At 35.0% G+C, this 17,986-nt stretch overlaps 1 pseudogene; it reads right to left on the bottom strand.

The window, feature by feature from the left end:
• Positions 1–7,848: 7,848 nt before the first annotated feature.
• Positions 7,849–7,966, bottom strand: LOC125050753 (annotated as a pseudogene).
• Between the last annotated feature and the right edge of the window lie 10,020 nt (positions 7,967–17,986).

The following is a 17,986-nucleotide window of genomic DNA, read 5'->3' as shown; positions in this document are numbered from 1 at the left end:
GCTGACCCGGCAAACGTTTGTTTTGCAATAAAAATAACTATCTACAATAATAAAAAATAGGGGTTGATCTTAGAGGAGTGAAAATTAGATGTTGTATGTATATTTGTATGCTGTATCATAAAAAAATTTTTTTGGGGTGGACACCCTTTATTACTTAGGGGTTTATAGATATGTAGTTGCCGATTCTTAGACTTACTGAAAATGCATAAAAAAATTCATAAGAATCTGCCGAGCTTTCGGAGGAGTATGGGAACGAACATTGTGACATGAGAATTTTATATATTAGATAAGTTACATATATAATATATATATTACGTTACATAGCCTCTGTCTTACCTTTTTTGCTGCCGAATAAAACTTGGTTTGTATTCGTTCATCTTTATAGTCGAAAGATACATCAAAGGGAATGAAAGTCAGTAAATATCTCAACAAACGGACGGATAAAGTAACACAAGGGTCTAACAATCGGTTATAAAACTGTTCTCGAAAGATAACGACCCCCTTTTAACTTTACTTGTTAGCGATATACGATAGTTGTGCTTTATAAAGGATTGATCCTCTTTCTTACATTGTTATATGACTTAGCTGGTTAGCTTTGGTTCGACTGCAAATCATGAGGTCTCAAGTTCAAGTCCGTAAGGCTAAAAACTAAAAAATACTTTGCAGGAGCACTATTATTTGTTTAGAAACACCAATCGCCCGGGTGGCGTCTTGTGTCAGTCGTAAATAAAATAGTAATAATTTTCAAAGATGCAAACAAGTCAAGACAAGGCATTTTCGCACCCCATACGGCGCAGATCCTGACTGGCCACGGGTCCTTTAGACACTCTTTACACAGATAAAAACAAAAGAACCGACCAAACGTTGGTTTATTTACTTGTTGATTGTACGACTTTCAATAGAGCCAGGTGTGTGGAACTCGAGACATGACGGCGTCCCGGGATGGGCTATCCGACATTTAGCTCAATCACAGTTCGCAACTGGTAATATTCACTCACAAAATTAGCTATATCAGTATGATGAATAACACAAGAGGAGACGTGGGTCTCGCCGAGCCCGGATGACGACGGAAATATCTCATGATATTTATGGGCGAGATGGGTTTACGGACCGCAAACCCCAAGTCTAAGAGACCTAGTTTTAGTAAATAAAGTCCTTTTTTAGAAAAGGGGAGATTTGACACTCTCCTGCCGCTTAGCTTCTCGGCCACAGATCTGCCTGATCGCGTGGTTGTCGGTTGATAGGCGATTAGAGGTCGCATAATAAAATAGTTTTGAATATGGAATCTAAACTTGACATGTATGTTTTTTTTTTTTTTTTTTGGCTCTGGCACGGTTTGTGCATTAGCCAGCGTCAAGTATAAGATTTTTTTATAATTCGTGCTTTTTGCCTTAGAAATTCGACCATGTCCTCCATGTACGGTTTAGGCACTCGCCCGGTACCGCACAACCCTCCCAAAGGCCGAGAACAAATTTAAATTAAATTAAAACTTGCCCTCGAACCGGGAATCGAACCCGGTACCCCTCACCTCACACGTATGTTACTATGTTTAGTAGTAGCCAGAGGCCAAGTTACCACAAACCAGTCATAGTTTACAAAATTTTCATTCTAAATTCAAAATTGTTAAAAACGAAACCAGTTTAACCTGGAAATAAGATTAGACGGTAACTCATTAGCATCCGGGAAATATGTATGACCAGTAATTGATTTGACATGATCCGAGATTGTCATTGGTGGGGTAGATAATTTCATAACGCACGGAACGCGTCAACGTCGCGGTAAATTTGCATAACAGCCAATAAGCGTTTTGCCCCCACAATTCAGGGATTCCGCCTGGAGGTAAAAATTAGCTGCCTCGGTTGTAAATACGATAAACGGGCAAATGTTGTGTCTGTCTATTTTGCTGTGACAGTAACTCAGTACAACCTTAGTTCTTTAGAGATTTGTCTATCGTGTTCATTTGTTTTTTTCTAATAGAGGTGATTTCCTCACAATGTTTTTTCTTCACCGTACAAGCGAGTGTTCAATACGCACATAGATAGAAAGTCTGTTGGTACAAAGCCAGGATTTGAACCTACGACCTTAGGTATAACAGTCGCACGCTGAAGCTGAACATTACTCTTTGGCGTGACCTAACTGAGTCAGTCGAGTAGTCAGGAGTCAATACTAGGTAAACAAAAATTCTTATCAAACAACGCCATAGCTGTATTTTTTTAATATGGTACCTACCGTAAATACTATATATTGCCTGTAATGATCATGGTTCACATATATTCCTATTGAACGAAATTATACGAAAATGTCTGTAAAGTATGAAAATAAATTTTAATTGCAAAATTGCGGCAACTACGTATATACAAGTTTTGGTAATATATACATTCAGACTTGGTAAATATTAATTAATATTCAATATATGAAAAGTAAATAACGTCGAAAATAAAAATTTAATGTGTGTAGTAAAATGTTCGAATACGAGAATTCTGCAGAGAAATAAGTTTATATATGCTTTTATATCAAGCCTACTATTTCGTCGTACAACGTTTTACTTGAACGCAAATTATGGTTTACATATGATTCTTGAAGTTGGTTGTAATTTCATTACTGTTAACATATCAATCTAATTAAATACTCCCAGTATTATATGGTTTATAAAACGGCATTCCTACAGCCGGTGTGTGAGTGCCCCATCTTGAGACCCTCCAGAAAAAATGCATTCCCCGTAATTATTTCATCTACTTTCTTGTGATACGTGTCCTGTCTACGTTTTAGCAGATTGATGTAAAATTGTACTGTATATGTACGTATTTTAGTATTATTAGGGTTTCAAATCATACTTAAATTGAAGAAAAACAAATATTCAACGGCACATTAACACAATATTGGCTTACATTTTTCAATCTATTTGATAATTATTGTCAATAACCGGATATTATTTTTTGTGCCTGAGATACAACATTTTAGCTTTAAGCATACGCACGATTTACCACGATTATGTGTTAATTACGTTCAGAAAGAAAAATCCGTTGGCGCATAGAGTTCCAACCTAAAGCCACTTGAATGAATGAATCTTTGAATTACAATAATAAATAGTTTTTACTGGTCCTCTGTAATTTTATAGACTTGATTACTTTAATAATAATAAAAATAAAAGACACTTAAACAAATTTTTATAATCTTGTTATTTTTTAAATATCTGTGTACCCTTTTTGGCAAAAGCCTCCTCCAAAGTCCCACCAACCCTGTCTGCAGTGTGCCACTCTCGGCCATGTACCACCTGCTGTTTCCCTAATCTGGTCTATCCTCTAATTTGTCTTCCGCTTTTGCGTTTATTGTACCTTTATAGCTTTGCCTCTTTCACTTCAGACACACGGATTCGTAGCAAAGAGATTTAAAAAGTGAAGCCCCACAAAGTTTTTGTTCTAAAATCTATGCAGTGTTTTTTTACTTTTTAATGCATCAATTTTAGGACAGATTATCAGGTAATAAAGATTCTGTTTATTTATATAAAAGATTTTTAATAGACAATACAAATCTCTTTAGTGATTAATGATTATTATTGATTTACCATTATGCATAGTAGATAACATCACATCGCTGCGCATCATCCGAGACGAATAAGGGACTCTTGGGACGTGGTGTTCAAGTGCATAGGCGCTAATTAAAAATTCAAGTTGGTGCCTGGTAGTCAGTACCGTCACCCCAGAGTTGGTGCTTTCCTTGGTCAATCAGTATTACAATACAACTAAAAGCCATCATTAAACGTACAAAAGCGTATATGAACTTATAAAATTATTTTTGTGTTCTATTTATTGTTTGGGTAAAATTATACCGATTATTCAATTTTTTTTCTTAATAAATTTCACAAAAAAGAGTGCGACTTAACATGAATTACAATCTAGCCTATACAATAATTATGGCTAATAAGTAATATTATTTTGACCTAATTTTCTACAATACTATAACTTAAACTAAGTTCTGTTTATTGTTTGGGTAAAATTATACTGATTATTCAATTTAATCTTGAAACTTGTCTATGATATGAAGGTCTGCGTTCAAGCCTTCCTCTTAAATTGCTCAGTCTATTAGTTTTTTATAGAACAGGGGGCAAACGGGCAGGAGGCTCACCTGATGTTAAGTGATACCGCGCTCAATGCCAGAGGGCTCGCGAGTGCATTGCCGGCCCTTTTAAGAATTGATAAGCTCTTTTCTTGAACGACCCTAAGTCGAATTGGTTCGGAAATACTTCAGTGGGCAGCTGGTTCCACAAAGTGGTGGTGCGCGGCAAAAACTGCCTTGAAAAACGCTCAGTTGTGAAAACAGCAAACACACTTTGCATTAACATAATCAATTGTACAGACAGCAGATGATTTTGTTATATACTATGTAAAGAAGCTCCTAAATTTAATAACTTAGCTATGGAATAAAACCTAACCTCTTTTCAAATTTGGATAAAAGCCCAGACTGCATTTACTAATCACGTAGCGGAGTGCAATAAAAGTAACAAGCGGCACTTAAGTATAAGTTAACCGTTACAGGTGAAGATGTATTGCACTATTAAACTGAATTACGCCCCTAAGAGGTCTATAAACTTAGGTCGGTTTATCTCGTTTGCGGCGAGATGCTATGGTAATTAAGAGGTCACTGACCTTTTTGTCTGGACGTTTTTTGGGTTTTTGAGACAGTATCTCGACTGAGGTCACTGACCGTTTAATACTAGATCTTTCGAAGTAGTATTAATGTGGCAGCATCTTCAAAATTTGATAAAACTTAAGTTTTTCTTACTGAAATGAAATTTGATGATTTAATAGAAAGATTTAAAAATACAGATTTTATAGTCGGATTATCTATTGAAACTTCTTTTTATTAGCCCTACATTTAAATAATATTTGATGATACTTATACATTTTTAATGAATCAAAAAGACTTTGCTTTGCTGATTAAATTTCTTTTTCCTATGACAGAAAACTTGGCGCATTAATTTCTTTAACATTTTAAACATACTAGGTATATAAACATTATGAGACAAACATTTATGTTGTTTGAATGTCGAGGACAAACTTCACTATGACAATTCCATCTCAAAATGAGATTGCAGTCGAGTACTGTTCTAAAGTAATAACATTACTGCAATCTGTGTACAGTTTAAAGTTAACTTCCGGGAGTTTGAAGTGCGAAATACTATAACAGCGGTTAAGTTCCACTTCCGGTTTCCATAAAGATCAGGTATGCTTTACTTCACTAGAAGTTAAATCTACTTATTAAGAAACGAATAGCCATTGGGTTTGAACTCTACAAATATATATATGCGTAACTAACCGAGTTTTATAGTTTATACAATAAAACGTTCCATGATAAACCCAGTACAATGAACACTTTTACAGGTGATCGGATTAATAACTGTCGCTGATGCCGGCCATACACACTACGGTCTACCGGAGAGGTCTACCTGTGCAGGTATGCCTGCGCAGGTAGACCGGAATATGTGTGGGAATAGACCTGTGTAGGTTTTTGAACCTGGGCAGGCGACCGGCGCAAGATCGAAAATCGATTCTTTCTAGTGACACCGTACGGTGTACCGTGCGTGTGTGCGTGTACTCCGGTCGCCTGCGCAGGTTGTTAAGATAGTAATCGGTTAAATAGTAATAATAATAGTTCAAATTTCAATTCATTTAATAAATTAACATGACTATATGTTTTCCTTTTCACTAACCAATGCTTACACCACTTTCTTCGCTTGTTTTTCGTATAATTTTTCTTCAAAATTAAAGCAAGACCTAGAAACGCAGGCGTGTCATCGTCCACATTCGATGTCATCGCAAAGAGAACTGAAGACCGCTCCGATACACCGGAACGTCCCCATACACGCTACCATTATTCGGTTGACCTGCGCAGGCACACCTGCACAGATTACAAATACTCTCCGGTAGACCGTAGTGTGTATGGCCGGCATTAGTTTCATCATCGGACGTCGAGGCAGAACACGAAATTCTACCCGTGTCACCTCGATGTCCGCAGTTTTAGTCATACACCACCACTATATGGAACCAGCTGTCCACTGAAGTATTTCCGAACCAATTCGACTTAGGGTCCTTCAAGAAAAGAGCGTACCAATTCTTAAATGGCCGGCAAGGACTTGGGAGCCTTCTGGCAATGTGAGTCCATGGGTAACTTTAAAAAAAAACTTAAATAATTAGGAGAGTAACGGGCGGCCTTATCGCTTCTATAATAATGTATAGTGTATGTATATGTATGTACAAATAACAAAACATTGCCGACATTCAATTAATTCTTTGTATGCGCATTGTATCCGATCAAATATTGTTATTTCGTGTAGTAATAAAAGTATCATTTGAAAATAAAAACAAATATAGTAACTATTTTGATAGTAATTTAATATATGAAAGCGTAGTGGTTGGGCGTGCGATTATGAACCCTTTAATCGTATGTTAATACCAGCTGTGAAACAAAGGAACTTTTCTTGTAATGTGTTCATTTGTAAAGCAAATAATCTAGAGAAAAATGATAGGTAACAGAACCCAAAATTATGTGTGTAAGTTACAGAACCTACTTGCCTAAAAAACAAAATAATCAAAAAATCCGATGCTGAAATTTAAAGACAGAAATTGTAGCTTCAATATTGTTTATTATTATAATAATATAAAAAGCGATATTTATTACGTGTCCAAATAAATTTTCCAATCGTAAACCCTTCCAAAGAGTTTTTATCTAATACTTAAGGATAAATAAAACACTTAATCCCCGGAAGGTATTGGGAGGATTCATAATATATCCTGGGGTCACGGAGGGGTCAAATGTGATTTAGCGGGATGCGCGCCGGTTTTTCGCAAGGAGCAAACCCATGTCATCGGGGTTTAGTGGATTTTGAATAGCTATGCACTGAAAGAGAAATCTTTTGATTCAATTGAAACAGTTTTATTTGAGTTTTATTAGGAATTAGGATCAACCTTTTTGTAGTGTATGCCGTAAAAGTTTCAGTATAATTTTTTCATATAAAATTTGTGTTTTTCCATACAACTATTTATCTCTAATTCTACCTCTAATAATAAAAATTCTTAATTATTAAGCTTCAACACCGCATTACGTCGGGAGTAAAATAAATAATTGGTGTATTTGATATAGAAACATAATATCTCTTAAATAATGGTTTCTTACTGAAATTAATTGAATTATTTATGTTTGCAAATTATTATGCTGTAAACCGATAGATTATTATGCTATAAATTTATGGTTAAATAGAATCTCTCTCTTAAATAATATTTTCTAATTAAAATGAATTGCAGTATTCATGTTGGTATAATTTTTGAAGAAGTACTTACTAATAAAAATAATACTAGTACATAGTGATATATATAACAAAATAATGTGTAATTGAAGTAGGAGTTAATATAATATTGTTTTTAAAATAAGTTATAATTTATTTATGCAAATGGCAATACTATTTAAACCTAAGCAATAATTACCTACTTAAACCACTTTAATCTAACATCCGTTTTATTGTTGAATATCACAAATTCTTTGTGTTATTTTTACACAATATAGTTTATCCTTCTTGAGCCATTCCATCACATCAAAATCTCTTCAAATTCAAATTTTCGCACTTTAAAATTTAAATATCTGGAAGTGAAACTTGGACATTGTGGAAGGTGGAAACAGCTTTAAAATATTCGGAAGTTTGTACAGAAGTTGACTTTTAATACTTACAAGACTTTAAGTGGCTTGAAGCTTAAGTTTTCAGCGAAATAAAATACTATTTCAGTATTAAGTTTTAATAGTTTATTTAAATATAATGGTAAATAAATATAGAACATTAAAAAAAAATGTATAACAAGCCAACATCACGCGGTGTTCTCAGGCGGTTACCCATCCAAGTACGCCCGCACCCGACGTTGCTTAACTTCGGTGATCGACCGAGAGCCAGTGTATTCAACTTGGTATCGATATTGGCGATAAACCACAAGCGTTTTAAATATTATATGGCGGTTGGAAAATAAAGATGAGATTTCTTACTTGAGATAGGCTTTTTATTAATTTGGATATGTACCTTAAGAAGGAACAATTATTCGCGCTGTCGGGAAATAAAAATAAAACTTTACTTACTAGGATTTTACTGTACGCGGATTTTACCCTTGTGATCCCAAAATTGACCTCAAAAGTGCGATTCGCGCCATAGTGTGATTGGCTATTACAAGAATTGGAAAATAACGAGCTGGCCATCCCATCAGTTATTTTGCCAATTCATAGAATACATGAATATTTTTTATCTGTGGCAGTTTGCGTTGTTTATGGATTTCGATGTCAAAATTTAAGTTTGGAACGCTTAAAAAGGGATGTTAAATCAATGTAAAGAATTTATTGCTGACACTGGTTTCATTTTATTATTATGATTTGCTAAGAACAATTAAACTTATAATATTGATATTTATATTATGAATGTAATATACTAATGATAATGTATCAATTTAGCATATTTTAAAATGTATACGATGCCAAAGGTGTTGAAGACGTATTCTAATTTCTATAAGAACAGTCATTCAACAAGACTAAAATCGTTGAGTAAACTAGAAGAATATACATACAATGAGCTGAATTATAGAAATTAAAACCGCTATTCTACATTTAAAATAAACAAAAATAAATCAGTGGCGATACAACCTCTTTAGGTTTGGGCCTAAGTTTTCTGAATCTGTATCATGATCATTTTTTTAAATCTAATAGACGGTAGGCGATCAGCCTTCAGTGCCTGACACACGCCGTCGCATTTTTGGGTCTAAGACATGTCGGTTTCCTCACGATATTTTCCTTAACCGTTCGAGCGAATGTTAAAATATGATATGCTCATAGAAAAAGTCTATTAGTGCACAGACTGGGATGGAACCTACGATCTCAGGGATGAGAGTCGCACGCAGAAACAACTAAGCAAACACTGCTCTATTATAAATTTATGATTCTATAAAACTTGGTGTTAACTAGTTCGAAGACCGCGACGTCAGAGCCCCATCCGATACAGTAAACATCAAAACGCTATTACGAAAACTGGTTACCCCAACTTAGTTAGCCGTCCCCTCTCGGGCCAATAAAATACGATGTAATTGAATTTTCCCAGGATCAACCCACCGACCTGTCGCACGTTGATTGGCTGGTATTCAAATTTTCTACCGAGGTGTTGCGTTATGATGTTCTGTGGCTAATATTTTTGCATGTCCCTAGGCTAAACGCTACGTAATGGAGCGTGAAATTGAGCGATTTATTGGGCGGGTGTGGTTGTATGCAAATATATATTGGATATTCGTAAGATTTAATAGTTTTCGACTATACTGTCATCAGGAAATAGTTATAGCCTGTAGCCTCTCCATGGTATAGTTTTAGTTAGTAACTATTGAATAACAATTTAAAGAAATACGTACGACTAAACTCTGGTAAGTTTAGTAATTTATTTTAATACATACAGTAGAAATCAAAAAACATTTATAACATCGATACGCGCTTTTTTTAAAAGCAATATTTCATAAAAATCCGTAGCCTTCAACTGTAGCCGACACGTTCAATGTTTTACAGCCCTTTCAGCGTACAAAATGATTTATCAAAGTGCTAAATCCATCAAATACTAAAGGGAAATCTATTGTTGGAAGGTCTGCAATGTTCGGCCGTAAAACATCTCGTAAAATTAGCCTGGATTAAATTGAAATAGATTAGATCTTAAGTTAGATTTCGACTTTCAGAAGATAATTAATTAAATCTCCACTCGGCTCCGATAAATACGAGGATTTGGGTAAAAGAGCATGAGAAGCAGCTGATTAAAAAAATATATATATAGCGTATTCATTTATAGAACAAGTGAAGCCACACAAGATACGCAATTCTTTTTAAAAGATCTTTTTTCTAAGGAACCTTCTAGAAGCATAAACTATTGAAAATATTGACACCATGGACAACGGACTATGACGCATACGTCACATGCCATAACATAGCCAACACATATGTTTTCAAGACTTCAGAGACAATATTTATTTATTTCTTACATAATTATTCTATCTTTAGTATGCACCATATATTAACTTGGGAAGTAGAGTATAACACAAAATCACCAAATTGTAGTAATAGATCTTGAGTTTGTGTTCCTAGTTTAGGTGTAGGTTATAATATCTGCTATATAAATAGATGTACCTATAATTATACTTTAAACGTTTAGTCTCGCAATCCACCCATTGGGACATTTCATCTTTTAACATGTTCTTGATTTGTGTACAGTCAGTACAAGGAAATTGACAAATGTACATTGGGTTGCCTGCCTATATATTGAGAAATAATTTTAATGATTATTTTTCCGACCCAAATATCGGCCAATAGAATTGCACCATTCGACGTCACGTGGTACAACCTACATGGTATTATACTGATAATTTTTTGTGAAAATTTTCTCTGGTCGTTGCTTCAAGAAAAGTATTAAGTAGTTGTTTTATTCATTATGAAATTCTTATTTGTTAACTGTACATTTCGTCTCATGGTGCAATTCTATTGGCCGACATTTGGGTCGGAAAAATAATCCCCCGAATACCACACGAGCTTCAAAATTATCGGGCATTTCCCTCAAGGTTCCCTGCAAACAAATATAGTCGTCATGACGACTTATAGTCGTCATGACGACTATATTAATTGTTTGCAACGAACCTATCGGGAAATACCCGATAATTTTGAAGCTCTTGTGGTATTATAAGTGAGTATTAAATGTTTGTAAATAATTCGATTCGGTACACATTTATGATCGTTTATAAATGACACTAAAGCCTAAGTTTAGCGATAAAGTGCCCTAATCAGTGGAAATCAGTCAAGTATTTCGTTTTTACGATTATGTGTAAAAGAAATATATTTTACGCATATTTTTACTACGTGCAGTTGTTGGCCTAGTGGCTTTAGTGTGCGACTCTCATTCCAGAGGACTGTGCACCAATGGACATTATTTCTATGTGCGTATTATGAAGGAAAACATCTTGAGGCAGCCGACATGTCTTAGACCCAAAAAGTCGACGGCGTGTGTGTCAGGCACAGGAGGCAGATTACCTACTAGCCTATTAGATTGAAAAATGATCATGAAACAGAATCAGAAATCTGAGTCCCAGACCTAAAAGGTTGTAGTGTACTGATTTATTTTATTTTTACTAAGAAATCATTAAAATAATTTTTCGTTTTAGTATCAAATTGATATACGAGTACAAATAATTCTCGTTCTCTACGGATGTGTTATAATAGCGAATTGCTTTGGTGATAATACGCGCCGATATTTAGAATTCGGCTGTTGAAATATTCTACAATTTTTAATTATTGATAAAAAAAAGCTTTCTTATAAATTCTCTGTTAAAAATATCAGGTTATAACCGTAAACTTTCCTTGTTTCTTCACTGTACAACCTCTTCTGGTCAATTTAAGCCCGGTCCGACGTTTTGACGGCCGGATTTTTATACGTTTTTTATTACACAATAAAGTTCCCTTAGAGCAAGATAGTTAATCTAGAGTTCACGGTATCCGAACTGTTTGAAGGAAACGTCAATTTAATTAAACGCCGTTCCTTTGTAACGTTGTAATTAGAGTTAAAGGGGCTTTTCGATTTTGGCAATTCTATTGTTATGTACCCTTAGGAAAGGAACCTAAAAATAGAATAAAACCAATATAAATTTTTAGGATATGTTACATAATATTATTTGTATATAGAACACTGCATTGTATTGTATAAGTATGTTGTTTTAAGTCGTTCTCACAAAGAAAAGCGTATAACTTTATTATAAAGGCCCCATTTCAAGAAGAAGAAAGTGCTGTTTCATCAAGACAATGAAAACGATGGCAAAATTCTCAATTAAGCTTCGAATTGCTTCCGTATTCACCGTATTCTCCAGATTTAGCCTCCAGCGATTTTTTCTGTTCTCAGACCTCAAGATAATGCTCGCTGGACAGAAATTATGCGGTGATGAAAAGGTAATCACCAAAACTGAAGCCTAATTCGAGGCTAAAGACAAATCGTACTGTAAAAGTGGTATCGAATAATTTTATGACCGCTATAATCGTAGTATCGCTCCCAAATGCAACTAAATTTAATAATCAAATCAAATTCTATTAAAAAAATAGATTTTTTCTATGTAAAGTTCATAGGCTAGGTAATGAACTTTTAAGCCCACCTATTATATTCCTATTCCATTCTACTATAGCAGTAATGAAAAACATCTTCAAGGGGATTCGGGATGGGATTCTATCAAGGGAGTGATATAATCCCGGTTATATTTAATTTTATATGTGATAGTCACCCGGCAATGTAATCACAAATTCTATATCCCAATTAAGACAATGAATGACCTATATTGAAAAATACCTTTTATTTGAAAAATAGGTCACGATACATAAATATTACAAGCAACAGAAATAATCGTGGTTCTCCCAGTATTCAATTAACTAGTTCACTGTTGAAGGCATGCTTGGTTTTTTCGTTTGAATGCAAACGTTCGTCAGAGGAGCTCGCTTTCTCATTCAATGCAACCAATTTACTGTCAGTGCGATACGGTTAACATGGTTTTAATTTTCGTGTTTCTTTTTTCATACTGTTTATTGAACTGGTTATTCTTGCGATTTTATCGTTCGATTTGCACTAATTGGTTTCTGCGTAATAAATACGGTAAAGGAACCATAGGTCAAAGCTATCACCAGCCACCTATGGAGAAAAATATAATTTAATTAGACAGAGAAAAACAACTCCCCAAACCCTTTTAGCGGTTTTGGGAATAGATAAGAAGCAATAGAAATAATTATATATTTAACTAACCAGTGGCGCCTTTTAGGCCTGGCCCTCAGATTTCTTTATCTGTTTGTTTTTTAAAATAGGCAACTGTAGGTGATTAGCCATCTGTGCGTGACATACGTCCTCGACTTTTGTGACGAATGCTGTTTCCTCACGATGTATTTCTTCATCGTACTAGCAGGGCTTAGATGCACCCATAGAAAAACACAAGTGGTACACAGCCGGGGTTCGAAGCTAAAACTTCAGGAATGACAATCGCACGGTGAAACCAATAGGCTGCTCACTTTGTTTAACTAAGTATACTATAATATAACAATCGCGTAACATAATGAATTAAATAAAAACAAAAGAAGATTTGTTAAAACACGAAATTTGTTAACCTAAAATGGTTTCAAGTAAAACAAACTTTAGGAAACGTCTTTGCATATTAAGGAGAATATTAAATGAGTCCTTGAAATATAAATGAATGAATGAAATATAGTTTTGAAATATTAATTCTATATATTGCATTCATAAAGGTCCTTTACACTTCGAGAAACTTCAGACAGTTGTTATATGAATAAAGAATTTAATCGAATATTACATTCAATAAATCTTCAAATACTTGGCTTTGATTTGTATTTATTGAATATGAGCGTTTCAGAGAATAAGTTCGAATTCTTTATAATTCAGAATTTCTATTAGTTGGAGACATATTACCTTTATATTACCGACTACGTAACTATGTAACTTTTCTTTTTTCTATTGATAGTGTTTTTTTTAATTTGATTCTTGATACATGTTTTCCATTACGTTATAGTATAATATAATAGGTTGAGGGTAGTGACGAAGATATACACGGACGGTAAAAGCCGTGTATTGGACTTTCTTGATTTATAAATTGTTCTCTTGTTATATCAAATTTTGGATTCTCTTTTTGTAAATTTCTGAGGAGTAAGTTTTTTTTAATTATTTACTTTTAAATTATTTGAAATGTTTTATTTTAGCTTTCGGAAACGCCCTCAAATAAGGTTCAATTAGGGTTTTAAATTTATTTATGTGGTAAATTACCACCACTTTATAAATTAGAAACTTATCAGTATTCTTCTTCTTTTTAAAACATCCTGTACTAATTCGTTTTATTTTACATAAAAACCCATTATAATACATAACCTTTGTGGTTATATAATGGGGTACTTATAAACTAATAATAAATACTAAGTCTTCTAGTAAAAGTCTTCTAAAAGTAAAATCTTAGCGTCCTTCAAGAAAAGAGCGTAATAATCCCTAAAAGGCCAGCAACGCACTTACTAGACCTCTGGCAATGTGAGTGCGGTATCACTTAACTTCAGATGAGCCTCTTGCCCGTTTGCTTCCATTATATAAATAGGATAAAGTAATATGAAAAGTATAACTATCAACACTTTTGAATAAACACTTCTTAAACCAATGGCAGCAAAATTTAATTTTCCTGAAAGCGATCATTAAGCGTTGAAAAGACTGTATCAAGAACTGAATATGACTTGAGACTATAATGAATGGCGCACCTCACAATACATTTCTAAAGGTCTATTCGGCTTTCAAGGATTCCTTGGAAAACGAGAAGGGATCACAATTCATTATAATATGAAGTTGATTTTCCATTGTGAACCTCCATAATACTCTCATTTGGTTTAGATCAAACGTCGACTACAATACCAGGTCGCATTTGAAATCGATTAAGATAAGCCATTGATAACTATCTGTGTTATTCGTTAGACAATCTTTTATATCCCTGAACATCAGGCAATCCAAAATGGTTCTGCCAGTGGCTAACCCAAAAATGACAAAGCAACTTCTAAATCTAAACAGAACTAACCTCAAAATAGGGACAATTACGGGCCATTGTCTCCTTAATAAACATCTTTATGTCCTAGGCGCGACAGACAGCCCCATGTGCAGAGGCTGTTTCAGCGCAGAGGAATCAGTCACCCACGTAGTCCTGGAATGCGAGGCTGTGGCTAAACAACGTGCAGAAATCCTCGGAACACTAGAGGTGAAGCCTGCGAAATGCCCAGGAAGCCTCTGTGATTTTGGAAGGAGTTTGGCTTAGTTAGCCAGGACTTACGTACAACGGACCTATTGAGCGTCTAAGTACGGAAAAAGAGTCCACAAAACATAACCATATCCCTCAACATTTTATATACTTAGAGGCAAATATGTTAAAAGTATAAAAGAACTGCTTTATTTTAACTTCCCTATAGTCAAGATCTAAATTGACACTCGAAGAATAGTGACCGTCATAACGCACGCTTCAAAGTAAATAAAACAATGGCGCTCCAACCTTTTAGGTCTAGGCCTAACTTCAGACTTGTTCAGATCTGTTTTTTATAATAGGCAAGTATGTATCAGTCTTCTGAGCCTCACACGCCCTCGACTTTTGTGGGTGTAAGGCATGCCGATTTCCTCACGATATTTTACTTGTACGAGCGAGTGTCATATACATAGACAGAATCTCCATTGACGCATAGCTCGGGTTTGAACCTTGGAACGTATACGGTAGGGTACGACCTCGGGGATGAGAGTTGCACGCTTAGACCACTAGGCCAACACTGCCCCTCCTCACATATTTAAATAGAGTAACATACGTAAGACAAGTGTCAAAAAGGTTACCCGTGACAATATCAGGAAATCAAAATGGATAGCCATTAGCTTTTGTTTAAATTAAAAATATGATTTTAGTACCGTAAAAATTAGACAACTCTCTACAAAAACCGAAGTGTTTTTAGAAATGTTGAATTACTACACTAGTGTGTTGTTCATCATCGATCATTACAACTTTATATACGTATATATAACTAATTATTTATTAGGTTAAATGTCTTTTAAATAAGCTGATATATATCATGTTCATTTATTTTAAAAATCAACAATTCAATGCCCATTTAATATATATAGCTATTGACTGTGATTAAAAACGTGTGTTTATTTGTATTAAAAAATCTGTTGTACATAAAAGCTAATGTCAAAAGTGTAACTTGTACATTACCTTATAACAGTTCCATGTAAAGCTAGACAATACGTATATATGATTCTAAAGCGTCAATAAAAAACATGAATTATAAGCTTAACTCAAGAATATCTGAATGAAAAAATATGCAACATTTTTATGAAAATATCCCATTGAAACTCAGGAAATGTCTTTGAATGGGTCGACAGACGAATAAAACTGCAACATGTAGACGATAGGCAGACGTCATGTTATCTTTGCATACTTCTCTATGTTGTTAAACATACTTTTGGGACGGACTAACTTATTTTTAAGCCCGGAATATTCTTGCATAAAGATTCCGTTACTATTGCAAAAAGTTAATACAGCAAAATAGTAAGGAATTTAATTAATACAGTGTGTACATGCACGCAACGCGCAAATATCCAGAAAGTTTAGAAACATTCATCGTGACTGGCATAGTGGACGGCATCAGAACTCAGGCCGACACTGACCATACTTGCTGGACCGATGCTGAAGTTACAGAAGAATACCCTTACAGATTCGGCGAAGACGGCGCGAGTGTGGAGGAGGTTTCGCGGCGCCACTAACACAAACTACAGAAAGAAGTGTGTACATGTTTTACTGTTTTACCTATATCAGTGATCATAGTGGCGAAAACCCGTTTTGATACGTGTCATGTAGTACTAAGTATTTGGAAAATAAAAAGTGTCATTAACATTAATTTGGGAATTAAGAATTTTTATTTCACATAAAGGAAGAGATCTACGCTGTACCATCCTCACAGAATATGAGAATATCTATGTCAAATATTGCATTTAATTAAATGAATTATTATTATTAGAAAGGATGATTAAAACAAGCACAGCACAGACTACTGCCGGTGTATGCCCCGTCTTAAGACCCTCAAGAAAAAGTACTCTCACATACCCATATACATATTTATAATTGTATTGGTTATATCATGTGGTGTAATGGTTGGACGTTGAAATACTGATAAATTGATTGTTAAACTTAATTTATAACAATGTGTTTTCTGTAAAACATACAAAATTACTATTAACGTGGAATTTCCAATATGACCAAAATTTGTCAATCATGAAGGTCAATGTCAAAAAATGAAGGATCTAAATTTACATTTACCACCAGTTCCCAAGGGCGTAGAGCAGGCGGGACGACTGACGCGGGACGCCATCGTATCATACATAATTAAATGCTCCAACTATTAAAATACATTTGTATCTATTTACTAGCGGACGGGAAAACGTCGTTTTGCCATGTATATCATTATAATAAAAAATAGGGGTTGATCGTAGAGGGGTGAAAATTAGGGGTTGTTTGTAGTTTTTAATACTGTATCATAAAAAAATAAAAATTTATCTAAAAATTAAAAAAATAAAATTTAGGGGAGGACTACCCTTAACATTTAGGGGGATGAAAAATAGATGTTGCCGATTCTCAGACACCCAATATTCATACAAAATTTCATGAGAATCGGTCAAGCCGTTTCGGAGGAGTTTAACTACAAACACCGCGACACGAGAATTTTATATATTAGATTACTTGCCACAGTTTAGGCCTACAACGCACTAGCGGCTGGCCGCGATGCGGTGTGCCGCTGCGGTAGGCCGCGGTATATACGGTCTGCCGTAGCGGCATGCCGTATTCCGGCTAACCGTCACTATTGCGGTCTGCCGCAATCGTCACTCGTCAGTGTTCGCAACTTCTTCAACGTCCATCATGTGCAATATTTCAAGAAGCACTTGACGAGTGACGATTGCGGCAGACCGCAATAGGGACGGTTAGCCGGAATACGGCATGCCGCTACGGCAGACCGTATATACTGCGGCCTACCGCAGCGGCACACCGCATCACGGCCAGCCGCTAGTGCGTTGTAGGCCTTAAGCATTGAGTTGACGAATGTTTCAATAATTATCAATTAGAATTATAGACCCGTTTGAGTTCTGCCCTGGACTTTTAGTATTCGAATACTGAAGCTCATCTAGAGAACTTTAGTCTCATCCGTACTTAAAGTTGAGAAGTTCTCGCTTAAACAAATAACGCATTTGAATATCCAGCCCAGTTTGAATTGAATAGCTCGAATACTTGCCAGTTTTCCACTTGAAAACTTAAGTTTGTGGTTAAAAATTGCCTCGTACGTTACACGATGTTGAAAGCGACTGAAATCTCGAACGAATTAGGGCTTCAATTTCTTA

This window comes from Pieris napi, chromosome 6 (genome assembly GCF_905475465.1).
Source record: "Pieris napi chromosome 6, ilPieNapi1.2, whole genome shotgun sequence".
Taxonomy (NCBI): Eukaryota; Metazoa; Arthropoda; class Insecta; order Lepidoptera; family Pieridae; genus Pieris; species Pieris napi.
The sequence above is the reverse complement of the archived record's forward strand: the minus strand, read 5'-3'. Positions and strand labels throughout refer to the sequence as shown.